The sequence below is a fragment of the Cherax quadricarinatus genome, chromosome 76 (genome assembly GCF_038502225.1).
Source record: "Cherax quadricarinatus isolate ZL_2023a chromosome 76, ASM3850222v1, whole genome shotgun sequence".
Classification (NCBI taxonomy): domain Eukaryota; kingdom Metazoa; phylum Arthropoda; class Malacostraca; order Decapoda; family Parastacidae; genus Cherax; species Cherax quadricarinatus.
The window spans coordinates 17,298,027-17,317,383 of record NC_091367.1 but is presented as its reverse complement, the minus strand read 5'-3'; positions in this window follow the sequence as shown (position 1 = coordinate 17,317,383).

Sequence of the window (19,357 nt, the reverse complement as noted above, 5' to 3'; positions counted from 1 at the left end):
TTTCTCACATTTCACTATATTTTATCTCCAGGTATTAAGCTTTAAAACACAGCCAGAGAATTTTTTGAGTATTTTGAATAATATTTTTCTTCCTAATCTCCTAAAGAATTTTGTCACTTTTACTAAGTAGATTCAGAAAATAAGTATTTAGAAAATCTAATAGCAGTTTTAATATTGATTAAATGCAACTTTCTCCACTTACTGAGAAATATAGAGATAGACAATATAATAACCTATGTGACATGTCAAGATATCTTATTAATGAAAAGATACCAGACATGTTAAGCAAATTTCCTAGTCATTTTCCATATGCTCTTCTATCATCCAGAGGATGGATATGGGATGCACAATAAACTAGCCACTTGGGTGGCAAAATCTGATCGAATCTCACTCGATTAGCTGATATAAAGTTGCGAAAATCAGTAGCATCCTCCTTCTCTCGAGGAATATTTTCTTTTGAAACATTTCATTATATTTGATTGTTAATTGCAACATTCATTTACGCTAGCATTATATTTTACATGGTAATCTCTTATTAATCCTTTTATTTGTTTATTAAATATTTCGTAATTTTTCTCTGCTTGTAGTTAGCTGGTCCAGTGGCTAACGCGTCGATCTGGAGTTTTGTGACTCTGATCGCGGGTTCTAACCCCACCCGTGGTATGGTTTGTTTACAATCGTGTCATTATGATTTCGTGAGTCGTTTTTTTTTTACCTAGATGATTTCTACATTACTTGTAATATGGCGTTAAATATATTAAATATGTATTTTTTTGTACACATTGTGGAAAAATTGACTTCGGAAAGATGGGAAGTAGACCAGCATGTCTTCCTCCTTCCCAAATCAATTTTTTTTCTGTACTGAGTAATTTGTTTAGATTGCAGTCTCAGTTATTATACACAACAGTCATAAATTTTGGTTTCAGACTGACTCACGACATCTTGTTCACTTTGTCTTTTTATTCTCTTATTTTCTTGGGCATTGGGTGGTTTCCTTGATTTTTTTTTCTTTCGATACGACCTCAACCCATCGGCTTCAATAACTCGGGCAATATTCAAGAGACTATTATCATGGAGATAAATGGTATAAAAGGTCGACACGATGGAAAAGTAAACACGAATGCAGTTTAATGCGATCCTTTATTGACTACGTATCGCTCAAACAAGTCAAACAGATCTACCTGAGTGTGCGATACGTAGTCAATAAAGAATCGCATTATACTTTCAGAAGCCTCTGTTTCTTGCCTTCAAGCCCTCACTGATGCCTCACACTTCGCCACGGAGGAAAGTTAAAGTGTACTGGTGCATATTTGTCAATTGTAAGTGCGAAATAGTGAATTTTTATTCCTATTAAATCACGTTAATTAGTTTTGAGTGTACCGCTTGTGACTGGCTTCAGTATATAATAGCCGATGTATCATATAAAAATTAAGATTAGTTTGTGTGTGGAAAAAAATCTGAGTATAATGAGAGTTAAAAAATACTTTGAATCGCTGGACTCGGTTCGATAATCGGAGAATAATACACAAACTTCTCATTGTTATTTCACTACATTAACCTCGATTTATCAGTTATATGAAACAGTGTTACTGATTTCCGATCAGTAATACAAATGCCTTTTCTGATCGCCATAAAACGATGAAAGATGACACCTTATAACTTAGCCTGTGTAAGGGTAAACTACGAAATTTTATCTTGTTTAAAAACTTGGTATCATTGGATCCTGATCAGTTACTGGAGAATGCTATTTCAGGTAGTCTTCAGCTATCAGTTTAACGAGCATAATTAAAGGAAAGCTTGGCTTTCAAAAGGAATTGAATAAATTTTAAACTGAGAGTTTAATTAAATAAAGCGGCTTTATTGTAATAAACTGGTGTATCATAACTGGTGTATCATAACTGGTGTATCATAGCTGGTGTATCATAGCTGGTGTATCATAGCTGGTGTATCATAACTGGTGTATCGTAGCTGGTGTATCATAACTGGTGTATCATAACTGGTGTATCATAGCTGGTGTATCATAACTGGTGTGTCATAGCTGGTGTATCATAGCTGGTGTATCATAGCTGGTGTATCGTAACTAGTGTATCGTAACTGGTGTATCATAACTGGTGTATCATAACTGGTGTATCGTAACTGGTGTATCGTAACTGGTGCATCATAACTGGTGTATCATAACTGGTGTATCATAGCTGGTGTATCATAGCTGGTGTATCATAACTGGTGTATCATAGCTGGTGTATCATAGCTGGTGTATCATAACTGGTGCATCATAACTGGTGTATCGTAACTAGTGTATCATAACTAGTGTATCGTAACTGGTGTATCATAACTGGTGTATCATAACTAGTGTATCATAACTGGTGCATCATAACTGGTGTATCATAACTGGTGTATCGTAACTGGTGCATCATAACTGGTGTATCATAGCTGGTGTATCATAGCTGGTGTATCATAACTGGTGCATCATAACTGGTGTATCGTAACTGGTGTATCGTAACTGGTGTATCGTAACTGGTGTATCATAACTGGTGTATCATAGCTGGTGTATCATAGCTGGTGTATCATAACTGGTGCATCATAACTGGTGTATCATAACTGGTGCATCATAACTGGTGTATCATAGCTGGTGTACCATAGCTGGTGCATCATAACTGGTGTATCATAACTGGTGTATCATAACTGGTGTATCGTAACTGGTGCATCATAACTGGTGTATCGTAACTGGTGCATCGTAACTGGTGTATCATAACTGGTGCATCATAACTGGTGTATCATAACTGGTGTATCATAACTGGTGTATCATAACTGGTGTATCATAACTGGTGTATCATAACTGGTGTATCATAACTGGTGCATCATAACTGGTGCATCATAACTGGTGCATCATAACTGGTGTATCATAACTGGTGTATCATAACTGGTGTATCATAACTGGTGTATCATAACTGGTGTATCATAACTGGTGTATCATAACTGGTGCATCATAACTGGTGCATCATAACTGGTGCATCATAACTGGTGCATCATAACTGGTGTATCATAACTGGTGTATCACAACTGGTGTATCACAACTGGTGTATCACAACTGGTGCATCATAACTGGTGCATCATAACTGGTGTATCATAACTGGTGTATCATAACTGGTGTATCACAACTGGTGTATCACAACTGGTGTATCATAACTGGTGCATCATAACTGGTGCATTATAACTGGTGCATCATAACTGGTGCATCATAACTGGTGTATCATAACTGGTGTATCATAACTGGTGTATCATAACTGGTGTATCATAACTGGTGTATCATAATTGGTGTATCATAACTGGTGTATCATAACTGGTGTATCATAACTGGTGTATCATAACTGGTGTATCATAACTGGTGTATCATAACTGGTGCATCATAACTGGTGTATCATAACTGGTGCATCATAACTGGTGCATCATAACTGGTGCATCATAACTGGTGTATCATAACTGGTGTATCATAGCTGGTGTATCATAACTGGTGCATCATAACTGGTATATCGTAACTGGTGCATCATAACTGGTGTATCATAACTGGTGTATCGTAACTGGTGCGTCATAACTGGTGTATCATGACTGGTGAGATGAATGATTTTGAAAGCCGACAAGTTGAAGATTGAGACACTTATGCAACATATGGGAATCTTTATTGAGGAAACGTTTCGTCACACAGTGGCTTCATCAGTCCAATACTAAGCAGAAAGGTGTAAGGAGAGGAGGAGTTTGAGGTAATCAGTCCCTCAGCCTGGAGTCGATGTGTTCAGTCCATCAATCTTGTAGAATTCTACAAGACTGATGGACTAAACCATCTTAACTGGACGTTAAGATAGTTTATATTGTTGATGGAATATGTATATGCCATTTTTCACGTCTAATCTCGCTATGATGTAATTATATTTTTCAATAAAAAACTGGAACATGCGTTCTCAAAGGGGAGGGGGAAATACCTTGATGCTGGTGAGGGGGTTCTTGATCCAAGGAACTGGACGTATCCCCACTCCAGTTCCCCACGCGTTATTCGATAACAATGGGTAGTCAGTTTTGAGCGTTATCAGTCTTTAATGGCTGATTCATCTTATGAAATGGATGTAGATAATTGATTCAAAGAACCAACAGTTTGATGAACATTTATGCAGAAATTTGCTATCTTTATTGTGGAAATATTTCTAAATTAAAGATACCAAGTGTCTAATTCATCAACATGCAATGGATTCAACGTATTTTTGGGCTTAGGCTGTGTAGGTGCAAATTTCGTTGGATTCTGTACAGTAACTGGAGATTACATTTTCTTGTCACTGCAAAATTTTAATGCTGATGCGATTTTTCTCAAATCACATCAGCTCCTTGGTGTTATGTTGTGTAGGTTTGGATGTACCAATATTATTAAATAAATTTATTACCCTGAATTAAAAGAATGTTCTATCTGATCAGAAATAAGTCGCAGTGTCTGATTGTATTAACGTTTTGTGTGCCCATAACTCCTGTGTGCCCTCATGACTATTGTTAACAATTGTTTATGTACCCGAAGGTTAAATGAGACTTCTTTCAGTCTTGTTTACTTGTGGTATTAGAGAAAAGTTTGGGTTGACACCACTCATTCCTATTTCAGTCATGCTTCTGACACCACTCAAGCTCCTCACACTCATGTTACTTACACCACTCATGCTCATGTCACTTTGCTTCTCACATTACTCATACCATTGAAGCTTTTAGCACCAGTCACCTCTCTCATCCTCATTGTACCTTTCATTCCTTACACCACTCACGTTACTCACACTACACACCACTCACGTTACTCACACTACCCACCACTCACGTTACTCACACTACCCACCACTCACGTTACTCACACTACCCACCACTCACGTTACTCACACTACACACCACTCACGTTACTCACACTACCCACCACTCACGTTACTCACACTACCCACCACTCACGTTACTCACACTACACACCACTCACGTTACTCACACTACCCACCACTCACGTTACTCACACTACACACCACTCACGTTATTCACACTACACACCACTCACGTTACTCACACTACCCACCACTCACGTTACTCACACTACCCACCACTCACGTTACTCACACTACCCACCACTCACGTTACTCACACTACCCACCACTCACGTTACTCACACTACACACCACTCACGTTACTCACACTACCCACCACTCACGTTACTCACACTACCCACCACTCACGTTACTCACACTACACACCACTCACGTTACTCACACTACCCACCACTCACGTTACTCACACTACCCACCACTCACGTTACTCACACTACACACCACTCACGTTACTCACACTACCCACCACTCACGTTACTCACACTACCCACCACTCACGTTACTCACACTACCCACCACTCACGTTACTCACACTACCCACCACTCACGTTACTCACACTACCCACCACTCACGTTACTCACACTACCCACCACTCACGTTACTCACACTACACACCACTCACGTTACTCACACTACACACCACTCACGTTACTCACACTACACACCACTCACGTTACTCACACTACCCACCACTCACGTTACTCACACTACCCACCACTCACGTTACTCACACTACACACCACTCACGTTACTCACACTACCCACCACTCACGTTACTCACACTACCCACCACTCACGTTACTCACACTACCCACCACTCACGTTACTCACACTACCCACCACTCACGTTACTCACACTACCCACCACTCACGTTACTCACACTACCCACCACTCACGTTACTCACACTACACACCACTCACGTTACTCACACTACCCACCACTCACGTTACTCACACTACACACCACTCACGTTACTCACACTACCCACCACTCACGTTACTCACACTACACACCACTCACGTTATTCACACTACACACCACTCACGTTACTCACACTACCCACCACTCACGTTACTCACACTACCCACCACTCACGTTACTCACACTACCCACCACTCACGTTACTCACACTACACACCACTCACGTTACTCACACTACCCACCACTCACGTTACTCACACTACCCACCACTCACGTTACTCACACTACCCACCACTCACGTTACTCACACTACCCACCACTCACGTTACTCACACTACCCACCACTCACGTTACTCACACTACCCACCACTCACGTTACTCACACTACCCACCACTCACGTTACTCACACTACCCACCACTCACGTTACTCACACTACCCACCACTCACGTTACTCACACTACCCACCACTCACGTTACTCACACTACCCACCACTCACGTTACTCACACTACCCACCACTCACGTTACTCACACTACCCACCACTCACGTTACTCACACTACCCACCACTCACGTTACTCACACTACACACCACTCACGTTACTCACACTACACACCACTCACGTTACTCACACTACACACCACTCACGTTACTCACACTACCCACCACTCACGTTACTCACACTACACACCACTCACGTTATTCACACTACACACCACTCACGTTACTCACACTACCCACCACTCACGTTACTCACACTACCCACCACTCACGTTACTCACACTACCCACCACTCACGTTACTCACACTACCCACCACTCACGTTACTCACACTACCCACCACTCACGTTACTCACACTACCCACCACTCACGTTACTCACACTACCCACCACTCACGTTACTCACACTACCCACCACTCACGTTACTCACACTACACACCACTCACGTTACTCACACTACACACCACTCACGTTACTCACACTACACACCACTCACGTTACTCACACTACACACCACTCACGTTACTCACACTACCCACCACTCACGTTACTCACACTACACACCACTCACGTTATTCACACTACACACCACTCACGTTACTCACACTACCCACCACTCACGTTACTCACACTACCCACCACTCACGTTACTCACACTACCCACCACTCACGTTACTCACACTACCCACCACTCACGTTACTCACACTACCCACCACTCACGTTACTCACACTACCCACCACTCACGTTACTCACACTACCCACCACTCACGTTACTCACACTACCCACCACTCACGTTACTCACACTACACACCACTGACCACTTGTGAAATACCTTTGATCGGTTCCCAGTATTTAAGTCCCTCATCCCAGCTTGGAGCTAGTTCTTCTGGTGACTGATCAACCAGGCTGTTGCTGTTGGTTGGCAGCTCACTGGCTCACATATACCTTACAACGTTATTGATCTGTCACCTGGTCGAAGTAGTTATCTAGTTTTTACATGAAGACTTCACTTTTTCCGGAAATATTTCTGAAATCTGCTGATAGGCTGATCGGTCGCGATCCCAAGGGTGTTGATACAGTGTTTTCTTATTGGGTTCATAGCGCATAATCTTTTCACTGGGTTTATTTTACACTTTTTCCCACATCTCTCACACCGGTGTGTTGTTAATGCAGTTTGTAGGTTTGGAACTAGACCCCCAGACTCTTCCTAGAATATATTTTCATGTACTCCCTCCCCTCACCTCTGCCCATAGAGCACAGTGCAGCACTTCCAGTAGACTAAATGCTTTATTTGTACTCCGTAGACTGTAAACGATTTAATCTGTTCCAGCTCTGATGTCTCTCCTGTCCTGAACGGAGCCGTCAACACTGAATAGTGTCCTAAGCAAAAGAGCACAGGTGATTTGAATAGGTCACCACTGGCAATTTTTTCTCTTGTTTTTAAACTTCTTATTATTCACCTCTGTCACATTCCTGGCTTTTCAAAAAAATCCTTATTTTATTCTCCGAATAATAGGCCATGTATTATTTTTAAACTCAGTTTTTGACATGTTTCTGTCGTTCTATTATTGTGTCTTCCTGTTTTGTGTATAGAGTAGTACTTCTTATGAGTTCTTCGTTCTTTACATATCGGAAATTGTATTTTCTATGGTTCATCACAGAACTTTGTTTATATCCTCTGACAATTTTTTCTTGTCTTCAAGTGAGATGAAGCTGAGATCAGTGTTATCATCTGTATTCTATTGGGATGGATAACATTAAAGGCGCCAGGAGTGTACCTTGGGGCAATGAGCTTTTTACTTTGTTATGGTCAAATTGTACTCTGTGTTTCATTCGTCAGAAAGTTTAATATTTATTTCTCTACTTTTCATATTATGTTTATTGATCTCTTTTTGTGTACTATAATTTCATGATTGCATTTGAGAAATTCCTTCACCAAGTGTCTGTAAAATACGTCTGTATTTTGGTGTCTTTTTCAAAGCTTACGTAGTGAGCTTCCAGCTCTACATCCATGTTGGTTCCCAAGTTGGAAAAAGGCAAAATGAAAACTCTAGGACATTTTATTTAAGATTTCAGTCAAGTAGTCTTAATCACTCTAAAAGGTGACCATTGGTCTCAAAACCAATGGTCACCTTTTATTGGTATTATCGCTACTTCCTTCATAAAAATGTCCTTGTGATTTAATTTGGTGTTTTACTAGTGTTTAATATATTGCCTTTTTCTGTGCAGGGAAGCTATGTCTGCTCTTAAGGACCGGGATTTCTTAGTCATTAGTACTCATAGCATTGGTTTGTGCATTTTTTTAATAAATATGGAACTTGATGAATCTGGCTCTACTGTTGCGTGTGTGGGTATATATTCTAGTTCATTTTCAGGAATTGTGTTTACATCAGATACACGAGTCATTCCACCTGCACAACTCATGTTCCTAACTCACAATATCGTAATCGCACGATTGCCAGCAAACCACGGTACGGTGGAGTTAGAACCCATGGCCTGGAGTTTTGAAACTCACTCGCCATGGGTTGTAAACCCACCCGTATCTTGTTTTTGTTTTATGCTCTTAACACCATTCACACTCATTACAACGCTCACACTACTCACCCTACTCACACATTTCACTCAAAGTACAACCCTCACACTCTTCAAACATCTCACAACCCTCACATCATTGACACTACTCAAACAACTTACAATCCTCACAGTTTTCACTAGCCTCATGCCACTGACACTCCTCACACCAGTCAAACCTCATACCATCCACATCCCCCTCACACACCCCACACAACCCTGAAACTCTTCACAAAATTCCGGCCTCTCATTCGCTAAGGTAAGGATGAAGAAATTAGCGATAATACCAATGAAACTCAAAATAATTATCATTTTCTTCACTAGTTTTTTTTCAGTTTTGGGAACACTGTCATAAATACGACGTTCTGTAAACACGAGGTGAACGTCCTGAACAGAATGTGGAGATTGAGGATTATAAGAAGGGGAAAGAGGGTAGTAGGATTGAGATAGGGGGCGATAAGGTGGAGAGAAAGAGGGTGATGAGGTGGGAAGAGAGGGTGATCAGGTAGGGAGACAAGATGGCAGGGTGGCAGACGGGGTGGTAAGGTGGGTAGAGTGTGAACAAGTGGGAAGTGAGGTTGATTACATGTTAGGAAGGGAGATTAGGTGCGTATAGAGTAGATAAGGTAGAGATAAATGAGGTGAGAAGAGATTAAATGGGGAGACAGGAAGATAAGGTCAGTAGGGAAGCTGGTGGTGTTGACAGAACTTGATATGGTAGGTACAGAGATAGATGATGTTGGAAGAGAGATATGAAATAACACTTGGGAAGAGGGACAGACGAGGTGGGGAGAGGTGTAGCCGAGATGAGGAGAGGTAACTAAAGTAGGGAGAGCGGATGATAAAGACGGAAAGAGAATGATAAAGTGGAAAGAGAGGGGGAGAGAGAGTGAGTTAAGATGGGGAGAGAATGTGAAAAGTTGTCATGACACTCCACTCCATTCTCCTATCCCTCCAATATTCCTGGCAGCGGTCACACGTCAGTCACCACTAACATAACTCACACCAGCTACGTCTCTTACACCACTCACAACCTTCACGCCGAGCATAAAGCTAGTTTACAACAAGCATGTTTTCTCTTCACTGTTCTGATGTGCTCTGCCTGCAGCTTTTAACGGCTAGTCTCTCTCTCTCTCTCTCTCTCTCTTTTTTTTTTTTTACACAGGGTTTGACAAGGTTAAGGATCCCTAACTTTATTGACAAGCTATTTACAGGTTAAGGATCCCTAACTTTATTGACAAGCTATTTACAGGTTAAGGATTCCTAACTTTATTGGCAAGCTAAGAGCTGTTACCTACATCAGCTCATTTGAAAGCATTTTTATTGTTATGAGACATACAAGTAGGGAACAGGATGAAGTTGGAGCCATCTGTGGGCCAGCATTTTCGTTTGATCAACTGACTTTATCTCGATGACATCATTATGCTGTACAAATGTGTTCCATACTCGAGTCATCCTGGGTATATATGATCTCAGATGGAGTGATGTTCTGGAGAAGGGCACAGCCAGAGTGAAGTTGCTGCTTTCTGCCTCTCTCTCTCTCTCTCTCTCTCTCTCTCTCTCTCTCTCTCTCTCCTTTGTATGGAATAGTCTATCCTGAGAGATGACAATTCCCAAGTGATCGTAACTGCTGGTATGCTGGAACGGAACCTAATGAACTCTTGCCAGAATACTTGACGATATATTCATTACCCGACTGAAGTCTTCCAGCTAAGGCTGGAAGACTTCAGTACCTTGTATGAGCCCCATCCTGTGTTCCCACCGGATAACTCTTATATAGAATAGGGTAGCAGCACAACAACGGTGTATCCATTTTTTGTTTAATAAAATTCTCATTCTCTCTCTCTCTCTCTCTCTCTCTCTCTCTCTCTCTCTCTCTCTCTCTCTCTCTCTCTCTCTCTCTCTCTCTCTCTCTTCTTTCTTTCTCTTTCTCTCTTTTCTCTCTCTCTCTTTCTCTCTCTCTCTTTCTCTCTCTCTCTCTCTCTCTCTCTCTCTCTCTCTCTCTCTCTCTCTCTCTCTCTCTCTCTTCTGTCTTTCTCTTTCTCTCTTTTCTCTCTCTCTCTTTCTCTCTCTCTCTTTCTCTCTTTCTCTCTCTCTCTCTTTCTCTCTCTCTCTCTCTCTCTCTCTCTCTTCCCTGCTAAGCATCCCTCAAGCAGGGACAGTCCATGTTACTATGGCATATTCGTGTGGTAGCATCAGTATCCTTCCAGTGAACTGTATAACCGGTGACACTCACTGTCCATTACTGCTTCTTTATTTTCCCTGGCCTGTAGCAATGTTCTCGGACACCAACACATCCACACAGTTCACTTACCCCAAATATCTTGTACTACTCACAGAACACACCACTCACAGAACACACTACTCGTCGAACACACACACCACTCATAGAACACACACACCACTTACAGAACACACCACTCATAGAACACACACCACTCACAGAACACGCCACTCACAGAACACACCACTCATAGAACACACACACCACTCACAGAACACGCCACTCACACAACACACCACTCATAGAACACACACACACCACTCATAGAACACACACACACCACTCACAGAACACACACACCACTCACAGAACACACCACTCATAGAACACACACACACCACTCACAGAACACACACACCACTCACAGAACACACCACTCACAGAACACACCACTCTCAGAACACACCACTCTCAGAACACACCACTCACAGAACACACCACTCTCAGAACACACCACTCTCAGAACATACCCATACCACTCATAGAACACACTCCTCATAGAACACACACCTCACTCACAGAACACACCACTCACAGAACACACACACACACCACTCACAGAACACACACACACACCACTCACAGAACACACACACACCACTCACAGAACACACACACACCACTCACAGAACACACACACACCACTCACAGAACACACACACACCACTCACAGAACACACACACACCACTCACAGAACATACACACACCACTCACAGAACACACACACACACCACTCACAGAACACACACACACCACTCATAGAACACACACACACACACCACTCACAAAACACATCTCTCAACCCCCCCTCATATCACTCATTCTACTTACCTCTCTCTCTCTCTCTCATATTTTACACATCTTCACATTATTACTTCCCCTACATTCACCTTAGGGTTATATTATCAAGTTCTTTTTAGTAACAAAATTAAGTTTACAACGAAGTAGTTCCTCTACTGATCTTTTCCTCGGTTCTCAAAACCATTGTTTTCATAACATTAAACCAGTGTCCTCGGGGACAAAAGTTCAACTGACTGGAGGAGTAAAGAAACAGTCCAGTGGAAGGAACTGTTTGGGCTTCCCACTGGAAATAGTCTTATGAACTTTGGTTGGGGGGAGGAGATGGCTTGTAGGACCAGCAATTTGATTTGTTTAAATTATCAAGTTGATTAGGACCTGAGGTGCTGAAGCTAACTTCTCTGGTAACTTGGGGAATTTGTTGGACAAATATGTAGGTGTGTGACTAGTTAATGGTGTAAGTCGGAACGAAAGTCGTCATAAGTTTCTTTCTCCTATGTGCGGGTTAGTTGTGTATTGTTCCAGTCACGGTATTGTGCCTTTTTGTTCTATCTGGGAGAGGTTGGATTCGTCACAGCTGCCAAGCATGTGCCAGTAGGCCTGACGCAGTGCTCCTCCATTCTTATGTTCTCATGTAACTATTTATGCAGACTATATAAAATAATTAACTATGCAGGCTAAGCAAAATAATTGATTAACTATGCAGGCTACACAAAATATTTTATTAACTATGCAGGCTAAAGAAAATAATTGATTAACTGTCAACATTTTGCCAGTCTAAAAATAATTAACTATGCAGGCTAAGCAAAATAATTGATTAACTATGCAGGCTAGACAAAATATTTTATTAACTATGCAGGCTAAAGAAAATAATTGATTAACTGTCAACATTTTGCCAGTCTAAAAACTGCCATAGTCGCCGGGACCCAAACATTCTGCGAAGACTCGGTCAAAGGGGCGGGTCTTATCAATTTGGAGATATTTTCCAAAATCATGTTCTTAAATTAAAGAATACCGTTTTACTTTTAAATTTGGATCAAGCTAAGACCAAAATTTGTTGGCGTCCCTTTGAAAAAATAATGTTGTATCATATCACGGGTGGGGTTAGAACGCGCGATCAGAGTCATAAAACTCCAGACCGACGCGTTAGCCACTGGGCCACCCGGGCCACCCACCCGGTGTATGGTTTACAATCGTGTCATTACGATTTCGTGAGTCAAAATAATATTGAGTTAGTTTTATACCTTCATTTATAATATTGTTTTCATACCAAAAAATGTGTAATATTTACTTACATGAAAGTAATTTACATAAGATACCGAGGGCTCTGGTGGCCTGGTGGTTAACGCTCTCGCTTCACACGGCGAGGGTCTGGGTTCGATTCCCAGCCCGAGTAGAAACATTGGACGTGTTTCTTTCCACCTGTTGTCTATGTTCCCCATCAGTAAAATGGGTACGTGGGTGTTAGTCGACTGGTGTGGGTCGCATCCTGGGACACTGACCTAAGGAGGCCTGGTCACGGACCGGGCCGCGGGGGCGTTGACCCCCGGAACTCTCTCCAGGTAAACTCCAGATGTTTTGCATAAAATAGTCGTAAGACATTTCACTCCATTTATTATTAATATTAATAAAGATTCGCCGGTGTTCTCCCGCCCGGGCCTTTTCCAAGTGGTGGCCCGCCCTTGGCTCCCTGTCTTGGGAGTGTCTTAGACCTAAGTCTTCCATCTATGGGAGGAAGTACAAGTACCTCCTCATCTTTGGGACCAACTGTCCCCAGGCCTAGCCACATTCCCCACCGTCACGGGGCTCGTAGGGAAAAGCTAGGCCTCTCTGGTCTGTCATCCCCGCCCCAAGGGGGCTAATGGGAATGACAGTCTTGTGAGCTGCAAGCTCTGGCTCAGGTACATACCCTGCCCTAGAACGGCTGGACATGGTGTCGATCACTCCATTTTTTTTTCTTATTCGCCGGTACTCTCCCGGTCCGGGTCTTTTCCAAGTAGTGGTGACCTGACCTTGGCTCCCTATCTGGGGAGTATCTCGAGACCTAAGTCTCCCATGGGAGGAGGTACAACTACCCCCTCATCTTTGGGACCAAGTGTCCCCAGGCCTAGCCACAGTCCCCGCCCTCCATTTAATCATTAGATTGAGGATCTTTAAAACTGCGCGTATGATTAATAAATCTAGGCGTATGATTAATAAATCTAGGCGTATGATTAATAAATCTAGGCGTATGATTAATAAATCTAGGCGTATGATTAATAAATATAGGCGTAGGATTAATAAATCTAGGCGTATGATTAATAGATCTAGGCGTATGATTAATAAATCTAGGCGTATGATTAATAAATCTAGGCGTATGATTAATAAATCTAGGCGTATCATTAATAAATCTAGGCGTAAGATTCATAAATCTAGGCGTATGATTAATAAATCTAGGCGTATGATTAATAAATCTAGGCGTATGATTAATAAATCTAGGCGTATGATTAATAAATCTAGGCGTATGATTAATAAATCTAGGCGTATGATTAATAAATCTAGGCGTATGATTAATAAATCTAGGCGTATGATTAATAAATCTAGGCGTATGATTAATAAATCTAAGCGTATGATTAATAAATCTAGGCGTATGATTAATAAATCTAGGCGTATGATTAATAAATCTAGGCGTATGATTAATAAATCTAGGCGTATGATTAATAAATCTAGGCGTATGATATATAAAGTTACCTGCATGATTTTTTGAAAATTCATTATAGTCTTCAAAAAGATATCTAGATATTCTCAGGGTTAATATTTGAAACAAAAAACAAATATAAAATATTTGCGGATAAGAGTACAAAATATTTACGGATAAGAGCACAAAATATTTACGGATAAGAGTACAAAATATTTACGGATAAGAGTACAAAATATTCGCGGATAAGAGTACAAAATATTCGCGGATAAGAGTACAAAATATTTGCGGATAAGAGTACAAAATATTTACGGATAAGAGTACAAAATATTTGCGGATAAGAGTACAAAATATTTACGGATAAGAGTACAAAATATTTGCGGATAAGAGTACAAAATATTTGCGGATAAGAGTACAAAATATTTGCGGATAAGAGTACAAAATATTTACGGATAAGAGTACAAAATATTTACGGATAAGAGTACAAAATATTTACGGATAAGAGTACAAAATATTTACGGATAAGAGTACAAAATATTTGCGGATAAGAGTACAAAATATTTACGGATAAGAGTACAAAATATTTGCGGATAAGAGTACAAAATATTTGCGGATAAGAGTACAAAATATTCGCGGATAAGAGTACAAAATATTTACGGATAAGAGTACAAAATATTTGCGGATAAGAGTACAAAATATTTGCGGATAAGAGTACAAAATATTTGCGGATAAGAGTACAAAATATTCGCGGATAAGAGTACAAAATATCTATTAAAATTTAGTACAGGTGCTCTTGTTTAAATTAGCCGCATAAAACGTCCACTTTCATAGTCATGGAAGAGTGAGTGAAGAGGGAGGTGAGTAGGTGGGAGGGACAATGATCACATGGGAGCAGAGTGAGTAGTTGGGAGGGACAATGATCACATGGGAGCAGAGTGAGTAGGTGGGAGGGACAATGATCACATGGGAGCAGAGAGTGAGTAGGTGGGAGGGACAATGATCACATGGGAGCAGAGAGTGAGTAGGTGGGAGGGACAATGATCACATGGGAGCAGAGAGTGAGTAGGTGGGAGGGACAATGATCACATGGGAGCAGAGTGAGTAGTTGGGAGGGACAATGATCACATGGGAGCAGAGAGTGAGTAGTTGGGAGGGACAATGATCACATGGGAGCAGAGTGAGTAGTTGGGAGGGACAATGATCACATGGGAGCAGAGTGAGTAGGTGGGAGGGACAATGATCACATGGGAGCAGAGAGTGAGTAGGTGGGAGGGACAATGATCACATGGGAGCAGAGAGTGAGTAGGTGGGAGGGACAATGATCACATGGGAGCAGAGAGTGAGTAGGTGGGAGGGACAATGATCACATGGGAGCAGAGTGAGTAGTTGGGAGGGACAATGATCACATGGGAGCAGAGAGTGAGTAGTTGGGAGGGACAATGATCACATGGGAGCAGAGTGAGTAGTTGGGAGGGACAATGATCACATGGGAGCAGAGAGTGAGTAGGTGGGAGGGACAATGATCACATGGGAGCAGAGTGAGTAGTTGGGAGGGACAATGATCACATGGGAGCAGAGAGTGAGTAGGTGGGAGGGACAATGATCACATGGGAGCAGAGTGTGAGTAGGTGGGAGGGACAATGATCACATGGGAGCAGAGAGTGAGTAGGTGGGAGGGACAATGAACTCATGGGAGCAGAGAGTGGGTGGGTGGAAGGGACAATGATCACATGGGAGCAGAGTGAGTAGGTGGGAGGGACAATGATCACATGGGAGCAGAGAGTGAGTAGGTGGGAGGGACAATGATCACATGGGAGCAGAGTGAGTAGTTGGGAGGGACAATGATCACATGGGAGCAGAGAGTGAGTAGGTGGGAGGGACAATGATCACATGGGAGCAGAGTGAGTAGGTGGGAGGGACAATGATCACATGGGAGGAGAGTGAGTAGGTGGGAGGGACAATGATCACATGGGAGGAGAGTGAGTAGGTGGGAGGGACAATGATCACATGGGAGCAGAGAGTGAGTAGGTGGGAGGGACAATGATCACATGGGAGCAAAGAGTGAGTAGGTGGAAGGGACAATGATCACATGGGAGCAGAGTGAGTAGGTGGGAGGGACAATGATCACATGGGAGCAGAGAGTGAGTAGGTGGGAGGGACAATGATCACATGGGAGCAGAGTGAGTAGGTGGGAGGGACAATGATCACATGGGAGCAGAGTGAGTAGGTGGGAGGGACAATGATCACATGGGAGCAGAGTGAGTAGGTGGGAGGGACAATGATCACATGGGAGCAGAGTGAGTAGTTGGGAGGGACAATGATCACATGGGAGCAGAGTGAGTAGTTGGGAGGGACAATGATCACATGGGAGCAGAGAGTGAGTAGGTGGGAGGGACAATGATCACATTGGAGCAGAGTGTGAGTAGGTGGGAGGGACAATGATCACATGGGAGCAGAGAGTGAGTAGGTGGGAGGGACAATGAACTCATGGGAGCAGAGAGTGGGTGGGTGGAAGGGACAATGATCACATGGGAGCAGAGTGAGTAGGTGGGAGGGACAATGATCACATGGGAGCAGAGAGTGAGTAGGTGGGAGGGACAATGATCACATGGGAGCAGAGTGAGTAGGTGGGAGGGACAATGATCACATGGGAGCAGAGAGTGAGTAGGTGGGAGGGACAATGATCACATGGGAGCAGAGAGTGAGTAGGTGGGAGGGACAATGATCACATGGGAGCAGAGTGAGTAGGTGGGAGGGACAATGATCACATGGGAGCAGAGTGAGTAGGAGGGACAATGATCACATGGGAGCAGAGAGTGAGTAGGTGGGAGGGACAATGATCACATGGGAGCAGAGAGTGAGTAGGTGGGAGGGACAATGATCACATGGGAGCAGAGAGTGAGTAGGTGGGAGGGACAATGATCACATGGGAGCAGAGTGAGTAGGTGGGAGGGACAATGATCACATGGGAGCAGAGTGAGTAGGTGGGAGGGACAATGATCACATGGGAGCAGAGTGAGTAGGCGGGAGGGACAATGATCACATGGGAGCAGAGTGAGTAGGTGGGAGGGACAATGATCACATGGGAGCAGAGAGTGAGTAGGTGGGAGGGACAATGATCACATGGGAGCAGAGAGTGAGTAGGTGGGAGGGACGATGATCACATGGGAGCAGAGAGTGAGTAGGTGGGAGGGACAATGAACACATGGGAACAGAGAGTAGGTGCGTGGGAGGGACAATGATCACATGGGAGCAGAGTAGATGGGAGGGACAATGATCACATGGGAGCAGAGAGTGGGTGGGTGGGAGGGACAATGATCACATGGGAGCAGAGTAGGTGGGAGGGACAATGATCACATGGGAGCAGAGAGTGAGTAGGTGGGAGGGATAATGATCACATGGGAGCAGAGAGTGAGTAGGTGGGAGGGACAATGATCACATGGGAGCAGAGAGTGAGTAGGTGGGAGGGACAATGAACACGTGGGAGCAGAGAATGAGTAGGTGGGAGGGACAATGATCACATGGGAGCAGAGAGTGAGTAGGTGGGAGGGACAATGATCACATGGGAGCAAAGAGTGAGTAGGTGGGAGGGACAATGAACTCATGGGAGCAGAGAGTGGGTGGGTGGAAGGGACAATGATCACATGGGAGCAGAGTGAGTAGGTGGGAGGGACAATGATCACATGGGAGCAGATAGTGAGTAGGTGGGAGGGACAATGATCACATGGGAGCAGAGTGAGTAGGTGGGAGGGACAATGATCACATGGGAGCAGAGAGTGAGTAGGTGGGAGGGACAATGATCACATGGGAGCAGAGAGTGAGTAGGTGGGAGGGACAATGATCACATGGGAGCAGAGAGTGAGTAGGTGGGAGGGACAATGAACTCATGGGAGCAGAGAGTGGGTGGGTGGAAGGGACAATGATCACATGGGAGCAGAGTGAGTAGGTGGGAGGGACAATGATCACATGGGAGCAGAGAGTGAGTAGGTGGGAGGGACAATGATCACATGGGAGCAGAGTGAGTAGGTGGGAGGGACAATGATCACATGGGAGCAGAGAGTGAGTAGGTGGGAGGGACAATGATCACATGGGAGCAGAGAGTGAGTAGGTGGGAGGGACAATGAACTCATGGGAGCAGAGAGTGGGTGGGTGGAAGGGACAATGATCACATGGGAGCAGAGTGAGTAGGTGGGAGGGACAATGATCACATGGGAGCAGAGAGTGAGTAGGTGGGAGGGACAATGATCACATGGGAGCAGAGAGTGAGTAGGTGGGAGGGACAATGATCACATGGGAGCAGAGAGTGAGTAGGTGGGAGGGACAATGATCACATGGGAGCAGAGAGTGAGTAGGTGGGAGGGACAATGAACTCATGGGAGCAGAGAGTGGGTGGGTGGAAGGGACAATGATCACATGGGAGCAGAGTGAGTAGGTGGGAGGGACAATGATCACATGGGAGCAGAGTAGGTGGGAGGGACAATGATCACATGGGAGCAGAGTAGGTGGGAGGGACAATGATCAGATGGGAGCAGAGAGTGAGTAGGTGGGAGGGGCAAGGAACACATGGGAGCAGAGAAAGTGGGAGGGACAATGATCACATGGGAGCAGAGAAAGTGGGAGGGACAATGATCACATGGGAGCAGACAGTGGGTGGGTGGGAGGGACAATGATCACATGGGAGCAGAGTAGGTGGGAGGG